This window comes from Staurois parvus, unplaced genomic scaffold, assembly GCF_062004578.1.
Source record: "Staurois parvus isolate SC_StPar_1 unplaced genomic scaffold, SC_StPar_1.0 ptg000475l, whole genome shotgun sequence".
NCBI lineage: Eukaryota > Metazoa > Chordata > Amphibia > Anura > Ranidae > Staurois > Staurois parvus.
In genome coordinates, this window is record NW_028318271.1 from 2,684,608 (window position 1) to 2,708,039 (window position 23,432).

General features: G+C 43.1%; 1 protein-coding gene across 3 annotated transcripts in view; it reads right to left on the minus strand.

Moving 5' to 3' along the window:
• Positions 1–23,432, minus strand: part of RAI14 (retinoic acid induced 14) — a 269,154-nt gene that overhangs the window by 199,811 nt on the left and 45,911 nt on the right. The window contains exon 1 of one of the 3 annotated variants that reach the window (XM_089689446.1): positions 19,744–19,806. The exons of the other annotated variants lie outside the window; for them this stretch is intronic. The gene's annotated coding sequence lies outside the window, so the exon portion shown is untranslated. Of the gene's footprint in view, positions 1–19,743; positions 19,807–23,432 lie in introns of those variants that run through there. 3 annotated transcript variants of the gene reach the window in all.

Here is a 23,432-nt window from a genome sequence, read left to right on the forward strand (position 1 = left end):
AAGTGCCCCAGTGTCAGTGGAAGAAATGAGGCTCCACTGTCAGTGTAAGTGGGAGCCCCATCGTTGGTGTCAGTAGGAGGAGTAGTCCCCCATCATTGGTGTCAGTGTAAGGAATAGTGCCACATCATAATTTCCAGGGAAAGAAATAATGTTTCAACATTTATATCAGTGGGAGGAATAGTACTTCATACCTGTGGCCTCCAAAGGCCAGATAAAGGCAATCATAGGGCCGTATCTGGCCTGCGGGCCCAGTTTGGAGCCCACTGCTCTAGGAGCTTCAACTCTGCCTCCTGACAGTGCTTTAAATTCTATATGTTCATTTTCCTCTTCCTAGGCACCTCACCAATATTATTTCATGTAGCAAGTTTGAGGCCCTATTTACACTGTGTTCCATAACAGGGTAATTCGGAAATAGGGTTGGAGATGAAAGTGGGTACTAGACGCCTTTTTACTGCTCTCCCATCATAAGGAATGCTGGTGAAAATGTTATTTGGTTGAATTTTGTGATTCAAAGAGCTCTTTATTTTAAGGTAACTCTAATACAGAGGCATAGTTAGTAATGTCAGATACGTCAGTCGGATTCAGTCACAAGGAAACGATTTCCTTGCACATGTTACATTTTCAGAGACTTGTGGATCCATAAATATTCTGCTCTGTATTAAAGCCTCACAGACAGCGAAACATCTGGAGTTGAACTGAGGACAACGAAAGGGCATTTGTGTATTTGGCGTATTTTTACAGGAATTTGTAACAAATCATATCTGCATTTCTGTGAAGTCCTGTCATTGGATTCCGCAGAAGCGGTACTACTTCCTCTTCAATATTTCTGCCGTGCTTTTGGCCCATTGCTTGCTGTTTTACCACAAATATGTATAGGTAAGCCAATTATGCCCCAACATAGCCCATGGAATGCTTTTTAAAAGTTTGTTTTTTATATCTTTTTAAAAAAATCATACTTCCCCAGGTGGATGCAGCATCAATCTCATGCTGCATTTGTCCCCAGCTGGCTCGAAAGGTGAGAACTGAGCAATCAGACACCGCTGATTACTCAGTTCTCCCTGCTGCTCTGAACAGAGAGCAGTGACTGTCAGTCTCACTCACTGGAGCACTGCGCTGGAGCGGCTGGCCCAGGCTCTCTCGCTGAGAGGCTGAGCTAGGTGCAAGTCCAGGCAACTGGGTGGATTCTGACCAAATAGTTACAACCTTTCTCCAGCCTGGACTGGCTGAGTGACGTCAGCTGATAGCGAACTTCAGTTTTAATAGTTGCCGAGAGAGAGAGTTCCACGCTCAGTATTTGTCACAGTGATCATTTTCACTGAGTCAGAAATTTTTGGTTGTCACTGGAATAGGAGTAGAGGTTAAATCTTCCAGTGGGGACACTTGTACCAATAAAAACATTCAAAGTTGAGATTTTCCATTTTCTTTGGGAAGTTTTCCTGTCATGTCTGTAGGACAGAAGGTTAATGGAAATCCACAGACAGGTAGACAGATAGCAATGTTCAAGGTGTCCTTTTACATTGGTGTCCAGTAAAGAAAAGCCACTTACATTGATGGTCATTAACAGAAGGTTCCTATGCATTTGCGGTCAGTGGACAAAGGCCACCTTACATTGCCCATTTGTCTACCCTTACAAAAGTCTACCCTTACTTTGGGCACCAGTGCAAGGAGGGTACCACTTATGCATGGGCAGCACAGTGGCTAAATGGTTAGCACTTCCACCTGGCAGTACTAGGGTTGTTGGTTCGAATCCCAACCACGGCACCACCTGCCTGGAGTTTGCATGTTCTTCCTGTGCCTGGGTGGGTTTCCTCCAGGTACTCCAGTTTCCCCCCACACTCCAAAGACATGCTGGTAGGTTAATTGGATCCTGTCTAAATTGGCCCTAGTATGTGTATGTATGAATGTAAGTTAGGGACCTTAGATTGTACACCCATTGAGGGTTAGGGATGAATGTAAAAAATCTATATGTGAAAGCGCTGCATAAATTGACAGAACTATATAAATTCCTGTAACAAATAATAAATGTTGGTGGTCAGAGGAAGATGTGCACAGGCATTGGGGGTTAGCAGGAATAATGCAACCTACATTGTGGGTCAATGGGTGAAGTTGACAGATGTTCTAATCCTTTCCTACTGTGAAAACTTTTACAAAACATGCAACTTGGAGTTCTACTTTAATTTTCATTTAATCATCTAAACTGCTGGAAGATTTCAACAGTGTAAATGACTTTTAAAGCACCCATTAAAACATCACTGAAAATAAATGACTTTTTTATAGAAGGTGCGTTTGGACATAAAATCCAGCAGACTGGGCTGAATATACAGAATCAGACGAGTGACATACTGTTTCATGGCAGTGACTAACGGCAGAGGAATTTTAAATACATCAATATATGAAAGACCCAATATAGAAGTAAGGTTAGGTTTCTTTGCAGACTATGCAAACTACCTTCATGGAATGTAGCAACAAAGCCATTAGGGGGAATCATTCTGCACATATTACAGTAACATACGGTACATTGAATACCCAATACACCTCACAACATGCAACATGATCAAATAAAAGAGCAATGGAAGCTTACCACCAAATGGGTGTTTTTTTTACAAAGTGGGTATCTGGGCAAAATAATAAAAAAAAGTGTAGTACATCCTGTACTGGAGCATTCCCATCCAGTGTCCAGGGCAAAATGCCAAAATGTGCCCCCCCCCCCCCCCCCCCAACGTCCTTCATGATGTGCAAGCTTATGAGATCCTGCGCCCAGCAGTCACTTGTTAAAATCACTCTGCAGCTCCTGATCTGTCAGTCAGGTTTTGCATTGACCTGAAAGTGTGCAGTTTTTCCGACGTAGCCCCACCATAAGAGGCAGGAAGGAGGAGGAAGAGAACACAGCCCGCACCGCCGCCCAGCTCTCTCATCGCCACTCCCAGCGCTGGGCTGACAGGAGTAGTGATGCACTCCTGTGACCTGTTTTCAGCTGACAGTGGGCTGAAGTCTGCTGTCGACTGACGACACTCAGCCAGTCCAGGTTTTGGAAAGATCTCGACTTTAAAGTCAGGATCCACCCCAGAGTCTGGAGCGGCACCTGGCTCAGCCTCTCAGCGAAGCTCCCACCCCTTCCACAGCTCCAGTGCTCGGACCAATGCTGCAATCACCTAGGTAAGTACAGTAATACCTCGGTTTAAGAATTTAATTCGTTCTGCAGGACTTTTCTTATAGCGAAAAATTCTTAAACCGAAACGCGGTTTCCCATAGGAATGCATTGAAAACCAATTAATCTGTTCGGGAGATCAGAAAAAAGTAAACACTAATAAATATCACATGAGTTATTTTATCAAGTCATGCAGCATTTTAGTAGTGACAACCATGTGTTAATATTTCAGCTGTCAGCGGGGTTCCCCACTGACAGCTGAATGTAAAAGAATTGCCGGCAATTAAAAAAATAATTTTAAAAAAACTGCGTGGGGTCTCCCTTCCCATCCATACCAAGCCCTTCGTGTCTGGTATGGATTTTGAGGGGAACTCTCACGCCAAAATTTAACACAAAATGGCGTGGGGGTCCTCCCCAAAATCCAGACCAGACCCTTTTCAGAGCATGCAGCCTGGCAGGTCAGGAAAGGGGGGGGGGGGCAAGGCAAACAATGTTTCTTTTTAGTTTCCTAAAAGAAACAACATTAACTTTGGGGAAAGTGACAGCTAATTCTGTGAGCTATAGTGAAGAAAAAAAAAAGAAGAGCCAGCAATTGCATTTAAAAATCAGCACTGACATACACTTCGTATTGCGAAAAAAATTCATACAAAATTTGTAAACCGAGGCATTATTTTCAGTGGATTTTCATTTGTAAACCGAAAATTACTTTAACCGAGGCGTTCTTAAACCGAGGTATTACTGTATAGATAAGGGAAAAAAAGCCCTACTTCTCTTTTAAAGTGTATGTAAGACTAAACTTTTTATTTTTGTTTGTTTTGGTTCTGGTAGCCAGTGTCTTCAATACAGTGAGTGATCAGAAATGCAATGGGGGAGATTTACTAAAACTGGTGCATACTGAATCTGGTGCAGCTGTGCCAATAGTAACCAATCGGCTTCTAACTTCAGCTTGTTCAATTAAGCTTTGACAATAAAACCTGGAAGCTGATTGGTTTCTATGTAGAGCTACACCTGATTCTGTTTGTACCAGTTTAAGTAAATCACCCCCAATATGTCATAATTTACGCCAGAGCAGGAGGTTAGGGAAAATCTAAGAGGTGACCCCCCTTGCTATGAGAGAATTCCTCTTTTCTTCCTGTTGTGTCTGCAGGACAGGAAGTGAAAATCTCCCACATTAACCATCTCCAACTCTATTCAAACTTTAAGAGAAAAAACGTTTTGAATTAACTTATAGCTTTTTTTCTAAATCCAAACAACTTTTATTGTCAAGATAATAAAAAAAGAATGGAACAGCACTCACAGAATCCACAATGACATTACTGCTTCAACAGGATTACACATGAATAGAACAATGTGGATACGCAGATCTTGTAATGGAAAGAATAACAATAATAGTAATCAATCAAAACAGAGAACACAAGGATCCAAGGCCTTCTTGACAATACCTTACTTTTTCCTTTTTTACCCTTTATTCCTTCCCGTCCAGATATAAACATAAATGGGGGAAAGGAACAAAGCCAAAAACATGCCTACAAACAATAAAAAACAACAACAACAACATCTGGTTCACCTGAGACATCTCATCAGAGAAAATGGGGGATTCACATGATGGAGCCACACACCTGATGTAAAATGTCACATCTGCAAGAGTCGGTCCGCTATCAATTGAGGAGGGGTGAGCCCAGGTGTATCCAGCCATACCTGCTGAAATGTTCGATAAGCATTGCCATGTTGGTATGTGAGTTTCCCGTGGGAGTAACAAATTAACATAATCTATCCATTGCTTACTAGTCGGTGGACCCAACGATAACCCGTAGCTTGCTGTCAACTTCCTAGCCAGATAGAAGAGTCTAGATACCATAATATACAGTCCTGGTTGGAACAGCTCTTGATCCAGTGCCCCCAGCAGACATTGCAAGGGATCCTGGGGAATGGTATATTGTGATACTAGAGAAATAAACTGGAGAACCTCACTCCAATATCTATGTAACTTGAGGCAGCGCCAGAGCATGTGAATGACATCGCCCTGTTGAACCCTACACCTCGGGCAATCAGGTGAATCACGCCTGCCCCACCGGTACAGTTGCACAGGGGTCCTATACGCATGATGGAGAATAAACAATTGAGACAATTTATGACAGGGAGAAAGAGAAATCACTAGCACAGTTTCCAGGGCAGCATCCCAGACATCACCAGCAAATTCTCTAATATCCCGGGACCACTGCACCCTACCCTGGAGACTATCTTGATCCTCTACTGTGGACAACAGCTGGGAGTATACACGAGAAATCATGCCCTTCTTGTGGGTTGCCTGAGTGACATCCTTAAGAAAAACTGAGTCTGTCAATGTGAGATTAGAGAACGAAGACTGAGCCTGTACCGCATGGCGAAGCTGAAGATATTAATAAAAATGCTTATGTGTAAATGTAAATTTCACTTGCAGTTGTGAAAAGGACTTTAGGATTGCCCCTGAATACAGCTGAGATATAGATTTAAGGCCTCGATCTCTCCAGTCGTGAAAACCCAGTCAGCTGAGATATAGATTTAAGACCTTGATCTCTCCAATCGTGAAAACCAAGTTCTATATATTGTGGATTGTTACACAAGAGAGTACAGGAAAGAAACCCGATTATATGAAAGGATACTTTTACCGCACTCCAGACGCGCCTCAAGAAGTCCGCTTTTGGAGCCGTGGATGGAAGAACCGGTAGAGCCATCTCAAGATGAGAGAGCCGAAATAGTGGAATCAGGAAGGGAATCAACCTTATAATGGGGTCAGTATTATCAGATGAATCCCATCCAATCAATTGCTACAATTGGGCCACAAGGAAGTAAAGAAGTTGCGGGGCCCAGATCATTTTAATTAAATTGACTCTGCCCACCACTGACAGAGGGAGTTTGCACCAACTGTTACACTTCAATTTCTGCCAATGGAGTAGAGGTAAAAGATTGAGAGAAATATACTGTTTAGGATCAGGAGAAACTACCACCCCCAAATACTTAAATGTAGACGCTACATGGATGTGTTGTGCACAGGTCGGGAGGGGGAGATCTACAGGATCCACAGGCATCAAAACCGATTTATGCCAATTCATTTTAAAGCTGGAAAATCTACCAAAACCTTCAATAAGGGACATCACATCATCTAAGGATGTGGAAGTATCGCCCAAGTATAACAGTGTGTCATCCGCATAAAGGGATATCTTTTCCGAGAGAACACCCCTTGTAAAACCGACGATGTCCGGAGATTGTCGCACCAAAATCGCCAAGGGTTCTAACGCCAAAGCAAACAAAAGGGGCGAGAAAGGGCAGCCCTGCCTTATCCCCCTCTGCAGCCTGAATGCATCTGACAAATCCCCATTAACCCAGATTCAGGCACTTGGGGCCGCATAGAGAAGACGCACCCAACTAATGAACTCGGAGCCAAAGCCGAATCTAGACAATACTTCCCATAGAGAAGGCCATTCCACACTATCAAATGCCCTAGCCACATCCAAAGATAAAATTGCCCTCCCCCCAGGATTGTCCACCGGAATTTGAAAATTCAAAAAAAGTCTGCAAATATTATTAGCCGTCACCCTAGAAGGAATAAGTCCTGACTGATCTTTATGTACGATATTACCAATAATCCACGCCAGTCTAGTAGCTAGAACCCGGGCCAACAATTTAGTGTCCGTATTCAGAAGGGAAATAGGTCGGTAGGAGTCAGGTTTTAACCAATCTTTTCCAGGCTTCAATAGTACTATAATAACAGCCTCACTCATGGAGGGGGGCAAACCATTTCCATCCATGGCGACATTCAGGACATTGAGCAAGGCCGGGAGGAGTTGTACACCATATCTATTATAAATTACGAATAGCAATCCGCCTGAGCCTGGGGATTTATTACTGGGGGTGCCTGCTAAAGCTTTAGATAGCTCCTCAACAGTAATTGGCATATCCAGTTCTCTCTGGTCAGTCTCTGATAAAACAGGATAAGGGCAGGTGTCTAGGAACTGCAAAAGCTCAGAATGGGTGGCTACAATTTTAGAAGCATACAGATCGTCATGAAAAGTGATGGAAAACTCTCAGGATTTCTGCATGACTTGTGCAAATCACTCCATCAGCATCCTCAATCTTATCTATAGTGGACACCCCTTGTTGTGACTTCGCCACAAGAGCAAGAAGGTGCCTGTAATTTCCCCCTCCTCAAAATATTTTTGTTGCAGAAAATATCGATTCTTATCAGCTACTTGAGTAAGCACTGATTCATAAAGGCTCTGGGCCTCCCATTCCCTGGATCTATGCTTAACTGCTGAAATGTCCCAGATAATCAAGCCCCTCAGGAAGGCCTTCATCACATCCCAAACCATTCCTGGTGGGGACAGGCCTACATTCTGCTGCAGAAAGTCTGACAACTCATCTGGAATCAACTCGGACTCCGGTAACAGCGTCAACCAAAATGGGTTCACCTTCTACAGTGGATGAAAGCGGGTATAACACACCTGTAGTTTCACTCAGACATGGTCAGACAGAACCCTGGGTTCATACGCAGCATCAAATACATATGGCAGGATAATCAAGTTCCCAAGGCCTAAATCTATGCGTGAGAGCCCAGCATGAGTAGTAAAGAAACATGAATAACATTTCGCTGTCATACACTTCATCCGCCACACATCCCGGAGGTCCAGTTCCACCAATAAATTAGCAAATGGGGTAGGCTGAGAGGATAAATGTACGCCCCTACCGCCCGAGGGCAATCTATCCAAACTAGGGAGTAAGCAATTGTTATAATCGCCCAACGCCAATAGGGGAACATAAGGATGATTGGCCATAAATTGAGCTAGGCGTTTAATGACCTCTGAAGAGTAGGGCGGAGGGATATATACCGAAGCCACTATACATCAAAACCCATTCAAAGTACACAGCAGGAAAATATACCTGCCCTCCACATCAATCCACTTCTGCACATGAACAAATTGAATAGAGTTAGAGATGAGTATACACACACCTCTAGAGAACGTGGAGTGGAAAGAATGATATTGTATGGGAAATAAAGGAGAGCCAAGGGTACCAACAGTGTCAGATTTCAAATGGGTTTCCTGCAAACATACTACAGACAACTTTAAATGTTTAAGTACATGGAAAACAGCACCCCGTTTGGTTCTATCACCCACCAATTCTTTATGGGAGACAGACATAATATATATGGAGAAAATAGGAAGGATAACACAGTCGTAGACAGATATAAATGCCCCTCGGGGGGGGGGAGCGATGAGCGGATAGGCAGTAGGAGGGACCCAGACCACATGGGTCAGGGTGACCAGGAGGACAGCCACAGGAAGCAGGAAAGACAGACCCAGTAACATATACTCAACTAAATATAGACATTCCAGGTGAACCATGAACAAAACAAGGGAGAATACTGAAATTATTACCAACATGTAGGCCAACAGAGCCGTAATAATAGTGACTGAAAACACTGGCAGGAGGCCAAAAGATCCCCTCAAGACCAAAAACAGGTTGGGGTTTACACAATGTCTCATGGACAAGCACCCAGCAGGTAAATGTAGCATAAGAGGAGAGGAGCCCCAACTTAAGTGCAAAAAAAAAAAAGCAGGAACAAAAGGGGGAGAGGAAATGTGAAAGCAATACCCCGCTGTTCTGCTAAGCTGAGTTTAAGGCACTAAGGATCAACCAGGTTACTTATACTTTAAGATACCCAAAATAATTTGTTCATCTTATGTTGAACCTGACAGTTGTTTGTTCATACAATGTATCCAGCAGCCAATGTCCCGTTGAATATGCTGAATTAACATGCTGAATAATGGTCAGGACCCTGGGAATTATTGCCTAAAATTATACATCAAACTCCCAGTCTATTAGTGTGATCAGTGTGCGAGGTGTCCTCTTGCGTTGATGTTCAGTAAAGAAGAGCCTCCTACATTGGTGGTCATTGGCAGAAGGTCCCTATGCATTTGTGGACAGTAGACAAAAGCCCCCTCACATAGCCCACCAGTCAAAAAAGTCTCCCCTTACTTTGGCGACCAGTGGAAGGGGAACACTACTTATCTTGGTGGTCGGAGGGAGATGTGCAAAGACATTGGGGTCAGTAGAAAGAATGCACCCTACATGGGGGTCAATGGGTGAATGCCCACCTTCCTTACAGATAGTGAAAAAGATTATTGCTGTTAGTGGTTACTTATTTAAGAGTCGACAGCAGAGACACCATTAGACCTACACTGCATGCTCTGCCAAGTGATACCAGCCCTGGAACCACAGTCAGAAGATCTGCCAATACTCAAACTTTTAGCAATCTCTAAAGGAACCCTGTGATTCCATTGAACCCTGGCTATAAAAGGCTGGGCTAGACAAAATCAGCTGTTCACACTGACCTGTGTCTACACATATACAACCTTCATGGATGGGCATTTTTTTTGTTTTAAATTTTAGAGTCTTCTCCCTGAGAGGTCTGTTGGTCCCTCTTATCTTCTCCTGTTGCCCCTCTTTGGATCAACAATCTTATCTGCGCTGTCACATTTCTGCTTCCCATCCCTGTTCCTTGAGGCAGATTGTGTTTGCATGGCCGACTGCCCTTAATTTTCTGTATGGTGTATCAAATCTCATGAAGATAACAATGCTTTATTCAGAGCAGGGGTCTACAAACTTTCTAAACAAAGAGCCAGCTTACTGTCCTTCAGACTTTAGAGGGCCTGGACTGTGGCCTGTAGAAGTAGAAAATGTGCTGGGGTCAGTAGGAGAGAACAATTCCCTATTATTAGTATTAGAGAAATAGTGTCCCATCATCTGTGTCATTGGAAGGAATAGTGCCCCATCATTGGTATCAGTGGGAGGAATAATGTCCTATCATTGGTGTCTGTAGGGAGAATTTTGCCCCATCATTGGTTGTTAGCTGGAGGAATAGTGCCCCATTGTTGATGTCAGTAGGAGGAATAGTGCCCCATCATTGATGTCAGTGCAAGGAATAATGCCCCATTAATTATGTCAGTAGGAGGAATAGTGCCCTATTGCTGGTGTCAGTGGAAGGAATAGTGCCCCATTGTTTGTGTCAGTGGGTGGAATAGTATTGCAGCATTGATGTCAATGACAGGAATAGTGCCTGATGCTTGTTGTCAGTGGGAGGAATTATGTCCCATTGTTAATGTCAGTGGGAGGAATTATGTCCCATTGTTAATGTCAGTGGGAGGAATAGTTCCCCAAGGGCCAGAAAAAGGCAAGCAAAGGGCTGAAGTTTGGAGACCACTGATCTAGCGTGTGAATCCAATGAGGTTCAGAAATCAGCATCTGGTTCAAAGCTACCAACCACTAAGAAATATCAACTTTGATAGATCTGTGATTCAGTACTGAGGTCTACAATACAACCATACTTCATCAGCAACCCCTTTCTTTCTCAGCTCACATACAGAATTTTCATTAGAAAACAGTGTTAGTCTTTTAAACCCACTGTGACTACTGGCAGAATGCCAAGACATCCGTTAGTAAAGACATCTCCTAATGACTTTTAGCGGTCTAAATTTAAGTTGGGTCACAAATCCAAAAATAACAGTGAAAGAGCTCAGAATTATTTTTTGCGGTCACATACAAACTTGAAGAGGGTCCCCTGGGTGCTAAATTGATGTTGAACTTGATAGCCGTGTTTGTGTTAAGCGGGCTGAATGTTAAGAATTTGCAGGCACTTTGTCAATGACATGCCGTCTAATCTGACTTTACCATACATGGTGAGTAGAAGTAAAGATGTGTATCAGTCAGCTCAGGCCATAAATCAATCTCTATGGACTGCTCTTGATTTGTAAAGAATAAATTATCAAGTGACAATCACGGGAAATGAGGCCTGAGGCCACAGAGAGTTTGGGATAGCAAATAGGATGTCATATGTGACCAAGACCTTGTTTAGCCAATACAGGCACTACTCAGTGACTACTAGAAACTCCAGAAAACGTGGAACATTTAGCAGGCAGTTCTAAAAACACGGGCAGCACAGTGGCTAAATGGTTAGCACTTCCACCTGGCAGCACTAGGGTCGTTTGTTCAAATCCCAACCACAGCACCTCCTGCTTGGAGTTTGCATGTTCTCCCAGTGCCTTCATGGGTTTCCTCCCACATGCCAAAGACATGCTGGTAGGTTAATTGGCTCCTGTCTAAATTGGCCCTAGTATGTACAGTTGTGTTCAAAATAATAGCAGTCTTTTTTTTTTCTGTTTGTTTTTGGTGTGGCAGTGGATAGCTGCCTTTAGTCTGAGTTATTCTCAGTGTTATATTTATGTTTTGTTATTTAAGCGCCATTGCTAGCCCCTGCGTGGGCGATCTTTTGCCCTGTTGGTGTTAGAGCACTGATTTCTTTAATTTTCTACTTCTTTTATGTGCAATTGATAGCCCCTGTGTGGGCGTGATTTGTTGCTCCTGTGTTAATTGTTAATTAATAAAAACCATTGAAATACAAAATAATAGCAGTCAGACATCACTAACCTGATCAATCACTGTTAGAAATGATATTTCTACATGGCAAATAATTTACTATCAGGTGTAGTAGAGTAATAGAAATCCAACAGACCCAACAGTCATGACACGCATGCTGCTGATTCTGTGTAATTGAATCACTAATTGAAAGGGGCATGTTCAAAATAATAGCAGTGTGGAGTTCTAATAGTGAGGTCATTCATTCTTTGAAAAACAGGTGGCAATTATTGCCCTTATTTAAAGGAAGGAAGGCAGCAAATGTTGTACATGCTGCTTACAGTGCATTTCTCTCTGAAATTCTGAGGAAACTGGGTCGTTCCAGACATTGTTCAGAAGAACAGCGTACCTTTGATTAAAAAGTTGATTGGAGAGGGGAGAACATATAAAGAAGTGCAGAAAATGATAGGCTGCTCAGCTAAAATGATCGCAAATGCTTTAAAATGGCAACCAAAACCTGAAAGACGTGGAAGAAAGCGAAAAACTACCATTCGAATGGATAGAAGAATAGCCAAAATGGCAAGGACTCAGCCAACAATCAGCTCCAGGAAGATGAAAGAAGGTGTAAAGTTCCCTGTGAGTACTGTTACAATTAGAAGACGCCTATGTGAAGCCAAGCTATCTGCAAGAAGCCCCCGCAAAGTCCCACTGTTGAAAAAAAAGACGTGCTGAAGAGGTTACAATTTGCCAAAGAGCACATTGATTGGCCTAAAGAGAAATGGCGCAACATTTTGTGGACTGATGAAAGTAAGATTGTTCTTTTTGGGTCTAGTGGCCGGAGACAGTTTGTCAGACGACCCCCAAACACTGAATTCAAGCCACAGTACACTGTGAAGACAGTGAAGCATGGTTGCACAAGCATCATGATATGGGGATGTTTCTCATACTACGGTGTTGGGCCTATTTATCGCATACCAGGGATCATGGATCAGTTTGAATACATCAGAATACTTGAAGAGGTCATGCTGCATTATGCTGAAGAGGAAATGCCCTTGAAATGGGTGTTCCAACAAGACAACGACCCCAAACACACCAGTAAACGTGCAACATATGGGTTCCAGACCAACAAGATTGACGTTATGGAGTGGCCAGCCCAATCCCCAGATCTTAATCCAATAGAAAACTTGTGGGGTGACATCAAAAATGCAGTTTCTGAGGCAAAACCAAGAAATAGAGAAGAACTGTGGAATGTAGTCCAATCATCCTGGGCTGGAATACCTGGTCACAGGTGCCAGAAGTTGGGTGACTCCATGCAACACAGATGTACATCAGTTTTCAGAAACAGTGCTTATACAACTAAATATTCATTAAGTGATTCAAAGGAAAACAAAATCTTCAAACATTTTTCAGTTTATATAGTGAATGTTTGAGTTTGTAAAGAAGAATACAAACACTGCTATTTTTTTGAACAATCTAATATTCACTTTTCTTTATTTTTTTTTTAGAGGAACAACACAAATTTGATCTATTTTTCTTCATGTTTTGATTTGGAATAGAATGTGTAGTGTTCCCAATGCATTTGTGTGTATGGAAATAAAAGCTATTAGAAGGATTTTGAGCTTTATTCACTTTTTTCAACACACTGCTATTATTTTGAACACAACTGTATATGGATGAATGTAAGTTAGGGACCTTAGATTGTATGCCCCTTGAGGGTTAGGGACTGATGTGAATATACAATATATATGTAAGTTCATCCCTGTTTAAGTTCTAGCATGAAGCTTACCCAGGATTTGATTCCCAGAACAATGAAGAAGCATAGGAGTGCCAAGAAGGTTAGTATAAGTGGATTAGGAGGTGCACTAGCAAGAAACTTTGCCCTTTGATTCTCTTCAGCTGTAGATAATGGTGTGAATACTGGTGGTACACTTCTGGGATAGTAACAATATGCTCTTCGTCCTCCATGTTCTGTGGTTCTGCTCAATAGCCCTACATCACTAAAGGACACAGTGATTACACACTGACCAATGAATGTGATTTTGAAGCGGTTTTTCAGTCTTGGGTGTTGTTTTAGCCAATGAAAAACTAGATGCAGTACTAGGAAAAGACGACATTAGAAGTTGTTAGGTGTGAAATTTCAAGAAAAATGCATGGCTTGCCTATTTTTCAGGCGCTCCTACTGAAGACTACTGGGGCCACAAATGCACCAAAGAAGCTACTGTACTTTTTCAGAATACTGAGTGGCATTGAGTGAACAGGAACAATAGAACAGCATGGAAATCTGGTGTTGAGCATTGAAGTGCTTCAGCCTAGCAGCACCAGGGTCATTGGTTTGCATCCCAATCATGGCACTACCTGCTTGGAGTTTGCAAGTTTTCCCTGTGCCTGCAAGGGTACTCTGGTTTCCTTCCACACTCCAAAGACATGTTCATGGGTAATGGCTCCTGTATAAATTGGCCCTAGTATATAAATGTGAGTGAAGGACCTTAGATGATAAGCTCCTTGAAGGTAGGGACTGATGTGAATGTACAATCTATATGTAAATTGATGGTGCTATATAAGTACCTGTAATAAATAAAAGTGTGGCAATGCATGCTGCAGTGCCATTCATAGTGAATAGACCTATAACACACCCCAAAAAGTATGTGTACTACAATGCATAGTGTCCCCTTCACCCCACTCACTTTAAATAGACTCTTCAAAGCACTGCAAAACAATGTGTGCTTGGCAACAAACAACATTGTGGTGTGAATGAGCCTTAATGGCACAATTTGTCATCTCAAAAGGTTTGCAGGTTTGAACCTACCATGCTGTACACTTCTGAAAAATGGAAATTTTGGCCAGCTCAATTCATGTATGGGCTGCTAATACCCAGGAGCTCCACCTTCTAATATTTGACAGGTTGACAGAATCTATGCCATTGTGTGTCTATGCTGAGCACTCTGCAATAAAATATATGACCTCCTTGTCTGTGTTTGGACAATCAGTGCTGTAAAACCAGCAGATAACAAGCAAGCAAGTGTTGTTACACCAACCACAAATGAGAAGCAGGCAATGGCTGGTTCACATTACACTGAAGCCACAAAAACATTGTGTAACAATACAGAACAATGAGTTTCCAAAAGATATCTATCAACCATTCCCAAGACAATAGGAAGTTGCTTTAAAGGGATACTGCAATACACAAAGTGAAGTTGTGTTCTGACATGTTGAATCAAATGGTGGGTTGAGTCCTAGGCATGCCCTCAGCCACGGGGTGAAGCCTGGTAAGGCTGGGGGAGACATTCCCATGGCAGCCTTGGCACCTGAGGGGGAAGGAGCAGGAAGTGTTGCTTCACGGAGTAGAATGAGCAAGGGGCAGAAAACAAAAACCCTAGACTGATTTTGGGGGGTGGGGTGGTTGGTGGGGTGTGTGGGAGGCTGACCAAAAGAAATGGGGCAGGGCAGACAGGTGAAAGACAGGAGCAGCAGGAACTGGGCCCCATTCAGCCATACTACACTGAAGGAATGTCAACGTTTACCCACCCTAAAAAATCTGCCTACATTGTAGGATAATTTTTCTAATGATGCAGGAACCTGTCCGAAGGATTGGAGCACCTCACCAGGTGAATTCGGCACTTTCTCTCAGTACGAGTGGGAATGAGGTTGGGAATGAGATTTGGCTGTGTGCTAGACTTGTATTACTCCAGCAATAGCAGGGGAGGCAAATACGGCACATGGCGGGCATTCTCAAAATAGGGTGTAAATAGGGAATGTTGGGGTCCCCCAAGGCTCTGTCCTCGGGCCCCTTCTCTTCTCCATCTACACCTCCTCCCTTGGCCAACTGATACATTCCCACGGCTTCAACTACCAGCTCTACGCCGATGACACGCAAATCTACCTCTCTACCCCTTGCCTCGCCCCTTCAGTCTCCGCCTGAATCACCTGCCTACTGAACGACATATCAGACTGGATGTAACTCCACTTCCTCAAATTAAACCTTTCCAAAACCGAGCTCCTAGTTTCCCCCCCATCCTCTCCATCACGACCAATAACGCCACCATCAGTCCCATCCCACAAGCCAAAGTCCTAGGTGTCACTCTAGACTCCAATCTGTCCTTCCAACCCCATGTCCAATCGCTGGCAAATTCATGCAGGCTCCACCTCCGCAACATCTCCAAAATACGTTCGTTCCTAACCCCAGACACTACTAAACAACTCATTCACTCCCTTATTATCTCACGTCTTGACTACTGCAACTCCCTCCTCACCGGCCTACCTCATCACAGACTATCCCCGCTTCAGTCTATCCTGAACTCAGCGGCCAGACTCATCCACCTTACCAACCGCTCCGTATCCGCCACCCCCCTCTGTCATTCCCTCCACTGGCTTCCGATTGCCCAACGCATAAAATTCAATCTACTAACATTGACGTACAAAGCTATTCATAATATTGCCCCAAACTACCTCACCGACCTGATACCCAAATACCACCCAACACGTACTCTCCGCTCCTCACAAGACCTCCTACTCTCCAGCTCCCTATTCTCCTCCTCCCATGCCAGACTCTAGGACTTCCCCCATCCCCTGGAACTCACTACCCCAATCCATCAGACTGTCACCTACCCTCCTCACCTTTTATGCGCCGATCTCCTCCACTCCTCCTGCCACTCCATCCTTTCTTCTAGATTGTAAGCTCCAAAGAGCAGGGCCCTCGAACCCCTCTTGTATTGTATTGTTACTGTATTGTCTCATGTACTGTCCCCCACTACAATGGACGGCGCTGAGCAAACTCTTTGGCGCTATATAAATACTGTATAATAATAACAACGGAGGACAGCCTCAGTTATCAATGGGCGAGGTGCCATGAAATGGAGTTCCTTAGTGTTTTTTAATGTGAAATTGTTCATAAATCTGGATCCCCCCAAAAAAATCTGGCATAAAGTTTGCTTGTCTTTTTTTGAGGTGCCAATTTGGAAAAAGCAGAAGTGGGCCATCCAGACCTTAGGCATATGCAGGCATCAGCTACAGAGGAAAGCCCAAGGGTGCACAACACAATACCGAGCATCTTCATCCCTTTCATGATGGTGGAAGTGGTGGGAGGAGGAGGTAGTTGAATGTCTCTTTCTGCCCTTTAAAAGGTAGAGGGGAAAGGGATACATATTTTTATTCAAGAGAAGTGTTTGGCCAACACTGACCTGTCAGTTATCACAGTCAAAAGATAGTGATCACCAGCTGAGAGTCCGAGTGTTCAGCTCCCAACCCTCACTGTGATCATGGCTACCAGTAAAAGTGTGATTAGAGCAAGTGTACAGAGTACATACTGCATGTGCAGGTACTACTAAACATAGTGTATGTCTTATGCATTAAAGTGCTAGTAAACTCTCGTTCTTTATTTTTACCTAGAGGGAAACTTATAATAAAGCTTTCCTGTAGACAGAACTTTTTTTAAATCAGATAATAGGTGCAGGTACCTCTCCCCTTTCGAGTCACCCCTTTTCTCCACCCCCTACCCACCTCCGAGCAATGTCCCTTGGTTTCGCCCCCTACTCACCTCCCAGTACTACCCCTCTTAGGGACTACATAACCAAGTAACATTTTGTGGTGCTAAGTAATTTGTTAGGAATGTGTTAATGATAACAGGAAAAGCAATAAAGTAGATCCCCTGCAGTCAGCAAACAATAGACCTCTACAGCAAAATACCAGCAGTAACAATAGATCCACCCCTGCTACAACAGAACCCCACCAGCAACATTAGATCTCTCAACAGCCAGCAACAATAAATCCCATCCCTCAACAGTAGATCCCTCCCAGCAACCCCCCCCCCCCAGGAACAATAGATCCCCACCAGTAACAATAAACCTCTCCAGCAACACTAGTCCACCCCCAACAAAAATTGATCCCCTAGCTGCCAGCAACAATACACCCTCCAGCATACCCCACCACCTCTTGCCATTACATGCATCCAGTACTGAAGGTACCGGAACTGCATTCCCCCATGTTCCCACTGAAGAAAAGCCCTGCCTGTAGGGAAAATGAATCTCTCCTCAACGTGCAGCGTTTAAGAGATATTCTAGCAAGCAGCAGCTGGAGATGTCACCGGCATTCCGGCCGGCGATTCCCCGCTGGCACCCAGCGATCTTCGAGTATTTCCGACGGCGGAGAGACCTGTATGTAAACAATACAGATCTCTCCCCTGTCAGCTCCTGCTCACTGCTTTGTATGGCTCTTTATAGCAGAGCCATACAAAGCAATGTGCTTACAGTCACACATCACACATAGTAAAACAGCACACAGTTAACCCTTTGATCGCCCCCGTTAACTCCTTTCTGCCCAGTGACATTAGTACAGTGTCAGTGCTTTTTATAAACTCCAAGGAGCAGGGCCCTCCTATCCCTCTTGTATTGAACTGTATTGTTGCTGTATTGTCTCCCTTTATATTGTAAAGCGCTGAGCAAACTGTTGGCACTATATAAATCCTGTATAATAATAATAATTAGCACTGATCACTGTATTGGTGTCACTGGGGATGTCAGTGACACCAAGTCAGTTCCCACCAGTCTCAGAATGCCGGCTGCAGTCCCGCTATAAGTCACTGATCGCCTCCAGTACTAGTGAAAAAAATAAAAAAAATCCCAGTATATATACCTCCATTTGTAAACGCTATAACTTTCATGTAAATCAATTAATTTACATGTATTGGGATCTTTCTTTTTTTTTTAGCAAAGACATGGAGCAGAATACATTTTGGCCTAAATTTATGCCGAAATTTGATATTTAACATTTTTTACTGGACATGTTTAATAGCAAAAAGTCAAAAATATTGTTTTTTTTCAAAATTGTCAGTCTTTTTTTGTTCATAGCGCAAAAGAGAAAATACGCACAGGCGATCAAATACAACCGAAAGAAAGCTCCATTTGTGGGGAAAAAAAGGACGTAAATTTAATGACCGAGCAATTGTCAGTTAAAGTAATGCAGCGCCGTATCACAAAAAAATGGCCTGGTCAGGAAGGGGGTAAATCCTCAGGAGGGCAAGTGGTTAAATGAATGGGCTGCCATATCCGAGCAAATACGGCCCACGATAGCGTGAACCTAGGGTCACTCTATCCAAAATGAAAGAAAAGTTTGTTTTGCCTTTAACCCCCCTGGAGGTACTCCCGAGTGTAGCTCGGGGTAAAGTTTCAGCACCACAAGCGGTAACTCTGAGCTACACTCGGGAATACCTTGCAGCGTTGCTCCGGGATCTCTTCTTCACTTATCTTGTCCTTCGCTCCCGCGATGTCTCTCCTGCAGTGTCCCCTGTAATGTCCTCCGGCGGATGTTGGCATCTGTCTTCTGGGTTCCGTTCCCTGCGACGTCAGGACGTACGGGGACGTAACCGGCGGGAAATTTGAAAGTTGTAAAAGTGACATTCACTAAAATCATAGTATAACATTACTGTATCAAACCATTTCACATACATTTTTCCCGAGTGCTTTGTCCTGTGCCCTGCCTGCATTTTTACTGTTCTTTCTGCCTTGAAACTGAGAAACGTCCATGGCGTCCAAAAAGTGTCCCTTTAGGTCAAAAGCGGTTTTAGCCCGGCTAGAGAACAGCGATAGTAAATTAGAACTACTTGCAGAATTGAGTGATAATGATTCGTGGGGAAATTCGTCATCAGACACTGAAAACGATTTTGCGACTTTGCTCAGTGATGTGCGAACTTGGCGCTATATTTCAAATTTCAGTGTTTTTGGTTTGATTATATAATTGAATTAAATGTATTATTATATTATTATTTTTATGATTATTTATAACAGAAACCATTGAGTACTGTCCGTGATCGTTTTTTTATTTGCACTAACATACAATTTTGAGGACAAGCTTTCGGGGAGTGTCCCCTTCTTCAAGGTCCAAGCAGCACTCAATGGTTTCTGTGGCAAATTCACGAATACGGCTACAATCACCTCAAACAATATGATTATTTATTAAATTATAATTTAGGATTTCGGGTTTCAAATTTTATCCTACCCGGGATGTTTACTAGACTCTTGTTTGGACAGATTTCAGTGCGTTATTCCTAAAAATTACAGGCCTACAATAAAAAAAATACATATTTTCATGCAAAAAAAATGTACCGCTTTGAGCACAGAAACACTGACATAATCAGACCGCTAGGGAGGTTAATTCTACTTTGAGACTGTTTTTGGACTGTAGAAAGACATGGAGAACATACAAAGACTGACCACTTTAGCAGTACACTGAATACTCTTCGTAGTCTCCATACAGGAGAGGAGCTGGCTGTTCCATCGTCATAAGCCCTTCTCTTTTTGTCTCACACAAGCTGTGTTTTCCATCTTCAGTTCCACACTGCAGATCTATTTTTCATGAAGCCGCGCTTTCGGCGGTGGTAAGGTCACTTGTAGCACGCAGATAGTGTTACAGATTCTCTTGGCTGGAGTCATCGCTTCACTCCGAGCCCTTCGCATTTGTAAACTGTGCGCTTAGCATAAAAGGCCAGGCCGCGTCATTACCGCGAGGGATCATCTCCCCGCTGACAACATTTCTACACAATGACCCGAGCGCCAGATCTTACAAAAGTACGACTCACACAAGTGCTATGGAAGGATTCAAAACAACACGGGTTGTAATTATTCTGTTGAGAAGATCAGAATACCATCACAGCAGATCTAAACCCAAATACAAAAATGTATTAAATAGGCCACTGAAAGTGTTTTGGTTTACCCGTTCAATAAGATTTAAAAAAAATACCTGTTGATCCTGCCAGAAATATTCTGAGCTGATAACTTCCTTTGCTCTCCGCCTGTGCAATTGTTAAATATTTTCTTTAATCTAATACATTAACACGAAGGACCACAGAACTCCACTCCTCTATATTATGTGCAATAAGAGAGGGGTGGGGTCCCATAGTATCTTATTTCTGTTGTTCTGACACAGTGCAATAGTCACCAGGTGAACATAAAGGGAAGAAAGCCTGAAAAAGAAAACAAAAGCAGTCGCCACATCTCAGGACTGGTTAGCTGCAATATATTCCATTTTTTGTTTTGGTTTTAGATGCACTTTAGGAACAATGGCTCTCTTTTGGTTCTGGATCTAATAGTATGGCTCTGTGCTGGATCTTACAGTATGGCTCTGTGCTGGATCTTACAGTATGGCTCTGTGCTGGATCTGATAGTATGGCTCTGTGCTGGATCTTATAGTATGGCTCTGTGCTGGATCTGATACTATGGCTCTGTGCTGGATCTGATACTATGGCTCTGTTCTGGATCTTATAGTATGGCTCTGTGCTGGATCTTATAGTATGGCTCTGTGCTGGATCTTATAGTATGGATCTGTTCTGGATCTGATAGTATGGCTCTGTGCTGGATCTGATACTATGGCTCTGTTCTGGATCTTATAGTATGGCTCTGTGCTGGATCTTATAGTATGGATCTGTGCTGGATCTGATACTACGGCTCTGTGCTGGATCTTATAGTATGGCTCTGTTCTGGATCTTATAGTATGGATCTGTGCTGGATCTGATACTATGGCTCTGTGCTGGATCTGATACTATGGCTCTGTTCTGGATCTTATAGTACGGCTCTGTGCTGGATCTTATAGTACGGCTCTGTGCTGGATCTTATAGTACGGCTCTGTGCTGGATCTTATAGTACGGCTCTGTGCTGGATCTTATAGTACGGCTCTGTGCTGGATCTTATAGTACGGCTCTGTGCTGGATCTTATAGTACGGCTCTGTGCTGGATCTTATAGTATGGATCTGTGCTGGATCTTATAGTTTGCCTCTGTGCTGGATCCTATAGTATGGCTCTGTGCTGGATCTTATACTACGGCTCTGTGCTGGATCTTATACTACGGCTCTGTGCTGGATCTTATACTACGGCTCTGTGCTGGATCTTATACTACGGCTCTGTGCTGGATCCTATAGTATGGCTCTGTGCTGGATCTTATACTACGGCTCTGTGCTGGATCTTATACTACGGCTCTGTTCTGGATCTTATAGTATGGCTCTGTGCTGGATCTTATAGTATGGCACTGTGCTGAATCTTATACTACGGCTCTGTTCTGGATCTTATAGTTTGGCTCTGTTCTGGATCTTATAGTTTGGCTCTGTTCTGGATCTTATAGTTTGGCTCTGTTCTGGATCTTATAGTATGGCACTGTGCTGGATCCTTTAGAATGGCACTGTGCTGGATCTTATAGTATGGCTCTGTTCTGGATCTTATAGTATGGCACTGTGCTGGATCTTATAGTATGGCACTGTGCTGGATCTTATAGTATGGCACTGTGCTGGATCTTATTGTACGGCTCTGTTCTGGATCTTATAGTTTGGCTCTGTTCTGGATCTTATAGTTTGGCTCTGTTCTGGATCTTATAGTATGGCACTGTGCTGGATCTTATAGTATGGCACTCTTTTGCATCTTATGGTATATCACTGTTCTGGATCTTGCAGTATGGCTCTGTTCTGGATCTTATAGTATAGCAGTGTTCTGGATCTTATTGTACGGCACTGTGGTGAATCTTATAGTATGGCATTGTTCTGAATCCTATCGTATGGCTCTGTTCCAGATCCTATCGTATGGCTCTGTTCTGGATCCTATAGTATGGCACTGAGTTGGATCTTATAATATAGCACTGTTCTGGATCTTACAAGATGATACCGTTCTGGATGTTCAGTATGGTTGTTTTTTTACCCATGTGGCCAATATCTGCCATGTTTTATACTATTTTGAACAATGGAAGTGACTGCGGTGGATTGCCCATATAGACAGTAAATCCGATGATCTTCCAGCAGAAAGCCACAAGTTTATTTTTCCACTAAACACCATATGTGATCAAGAAAACAAAGGCCGTCCTTCCAATTATTGGATGCTCTGTAAACACCAGTTGAGTTACTGTAATAAAAGTTAAAACCACTTCAGGACCAGCTGTAGAGCAGATATACCGGCTTAAAAGAGAATCACAGGAAGCACATGACATTCTGGAATAAATATACAAATCCGTAAAAATTTGCAGCTATTTATCTGTATCTACTTTGTGGTGAGATTCCTAGACACAATCCGGAAATCAGCCTGCTTCTAGGTGCTGAGGATGGACACATCTGCCAGTATATGATGTACAGTGCCTTGAAAAAAAGTATTCATACCCCTTGAAATTGTCCACATTTTGTCATGTTACATCCAAAAACGTAAATGTATTTTATTGGGGGTTTATGTGATAGATCAACACAAAGTGGCACATAATTGTGAAGTGGAAGGAAAATGATAAATGGGTTTCAAATTGTTTTACAAATAAATATGTGAAAAGTGTGGCGTGCATTTGTATTCAGCTCCCTTTACTTTGATACCACTTACTAAAATCTAGTGGAACCAATTGCCTTCAGAAGTCACCTAATTAGTAAATAGAGTCCACCTGGGTGTACTTTTAGTCTCAGTATAAATACAGCTGTTCTGTGAGGCTCTCAGAGGTTTGTTAGAGAACCTTAGGGAACAAACAGCATCATGAAAACCAAGAAACACACCAGTCAGGTCAGGGATAAAGTTGTAGAGATGTTTAAAGCAGGGTTAGGTTATACAAAATATCCCAAGCTTTGAACATGATAACTCCGGAGGAGCTGCAGAGATCCACAGCTCAGGGGGGAGAATCTGTCCACAGGACAACTATAAGCCTTGACCTCCACAAATCTGGCCTTTATGGAAGAGTGGCAAGAAGAAAGCCATTGTTGAAAGAAAGCCATAAGAAGTCCCGTTTGCTGTTTGTGAGAAGCCATGTGGGGGACACAGCAAACATGTGGAAGAAGGTGCTCTTGTCAGATGAGACCAAATTTGAACTTTTTGGCCTAAAAATAAAATGCTATGTGTGGAGGAAAACTAACACTGCACATGACCCTGAACACACCACCCCCACCGTGAAACAT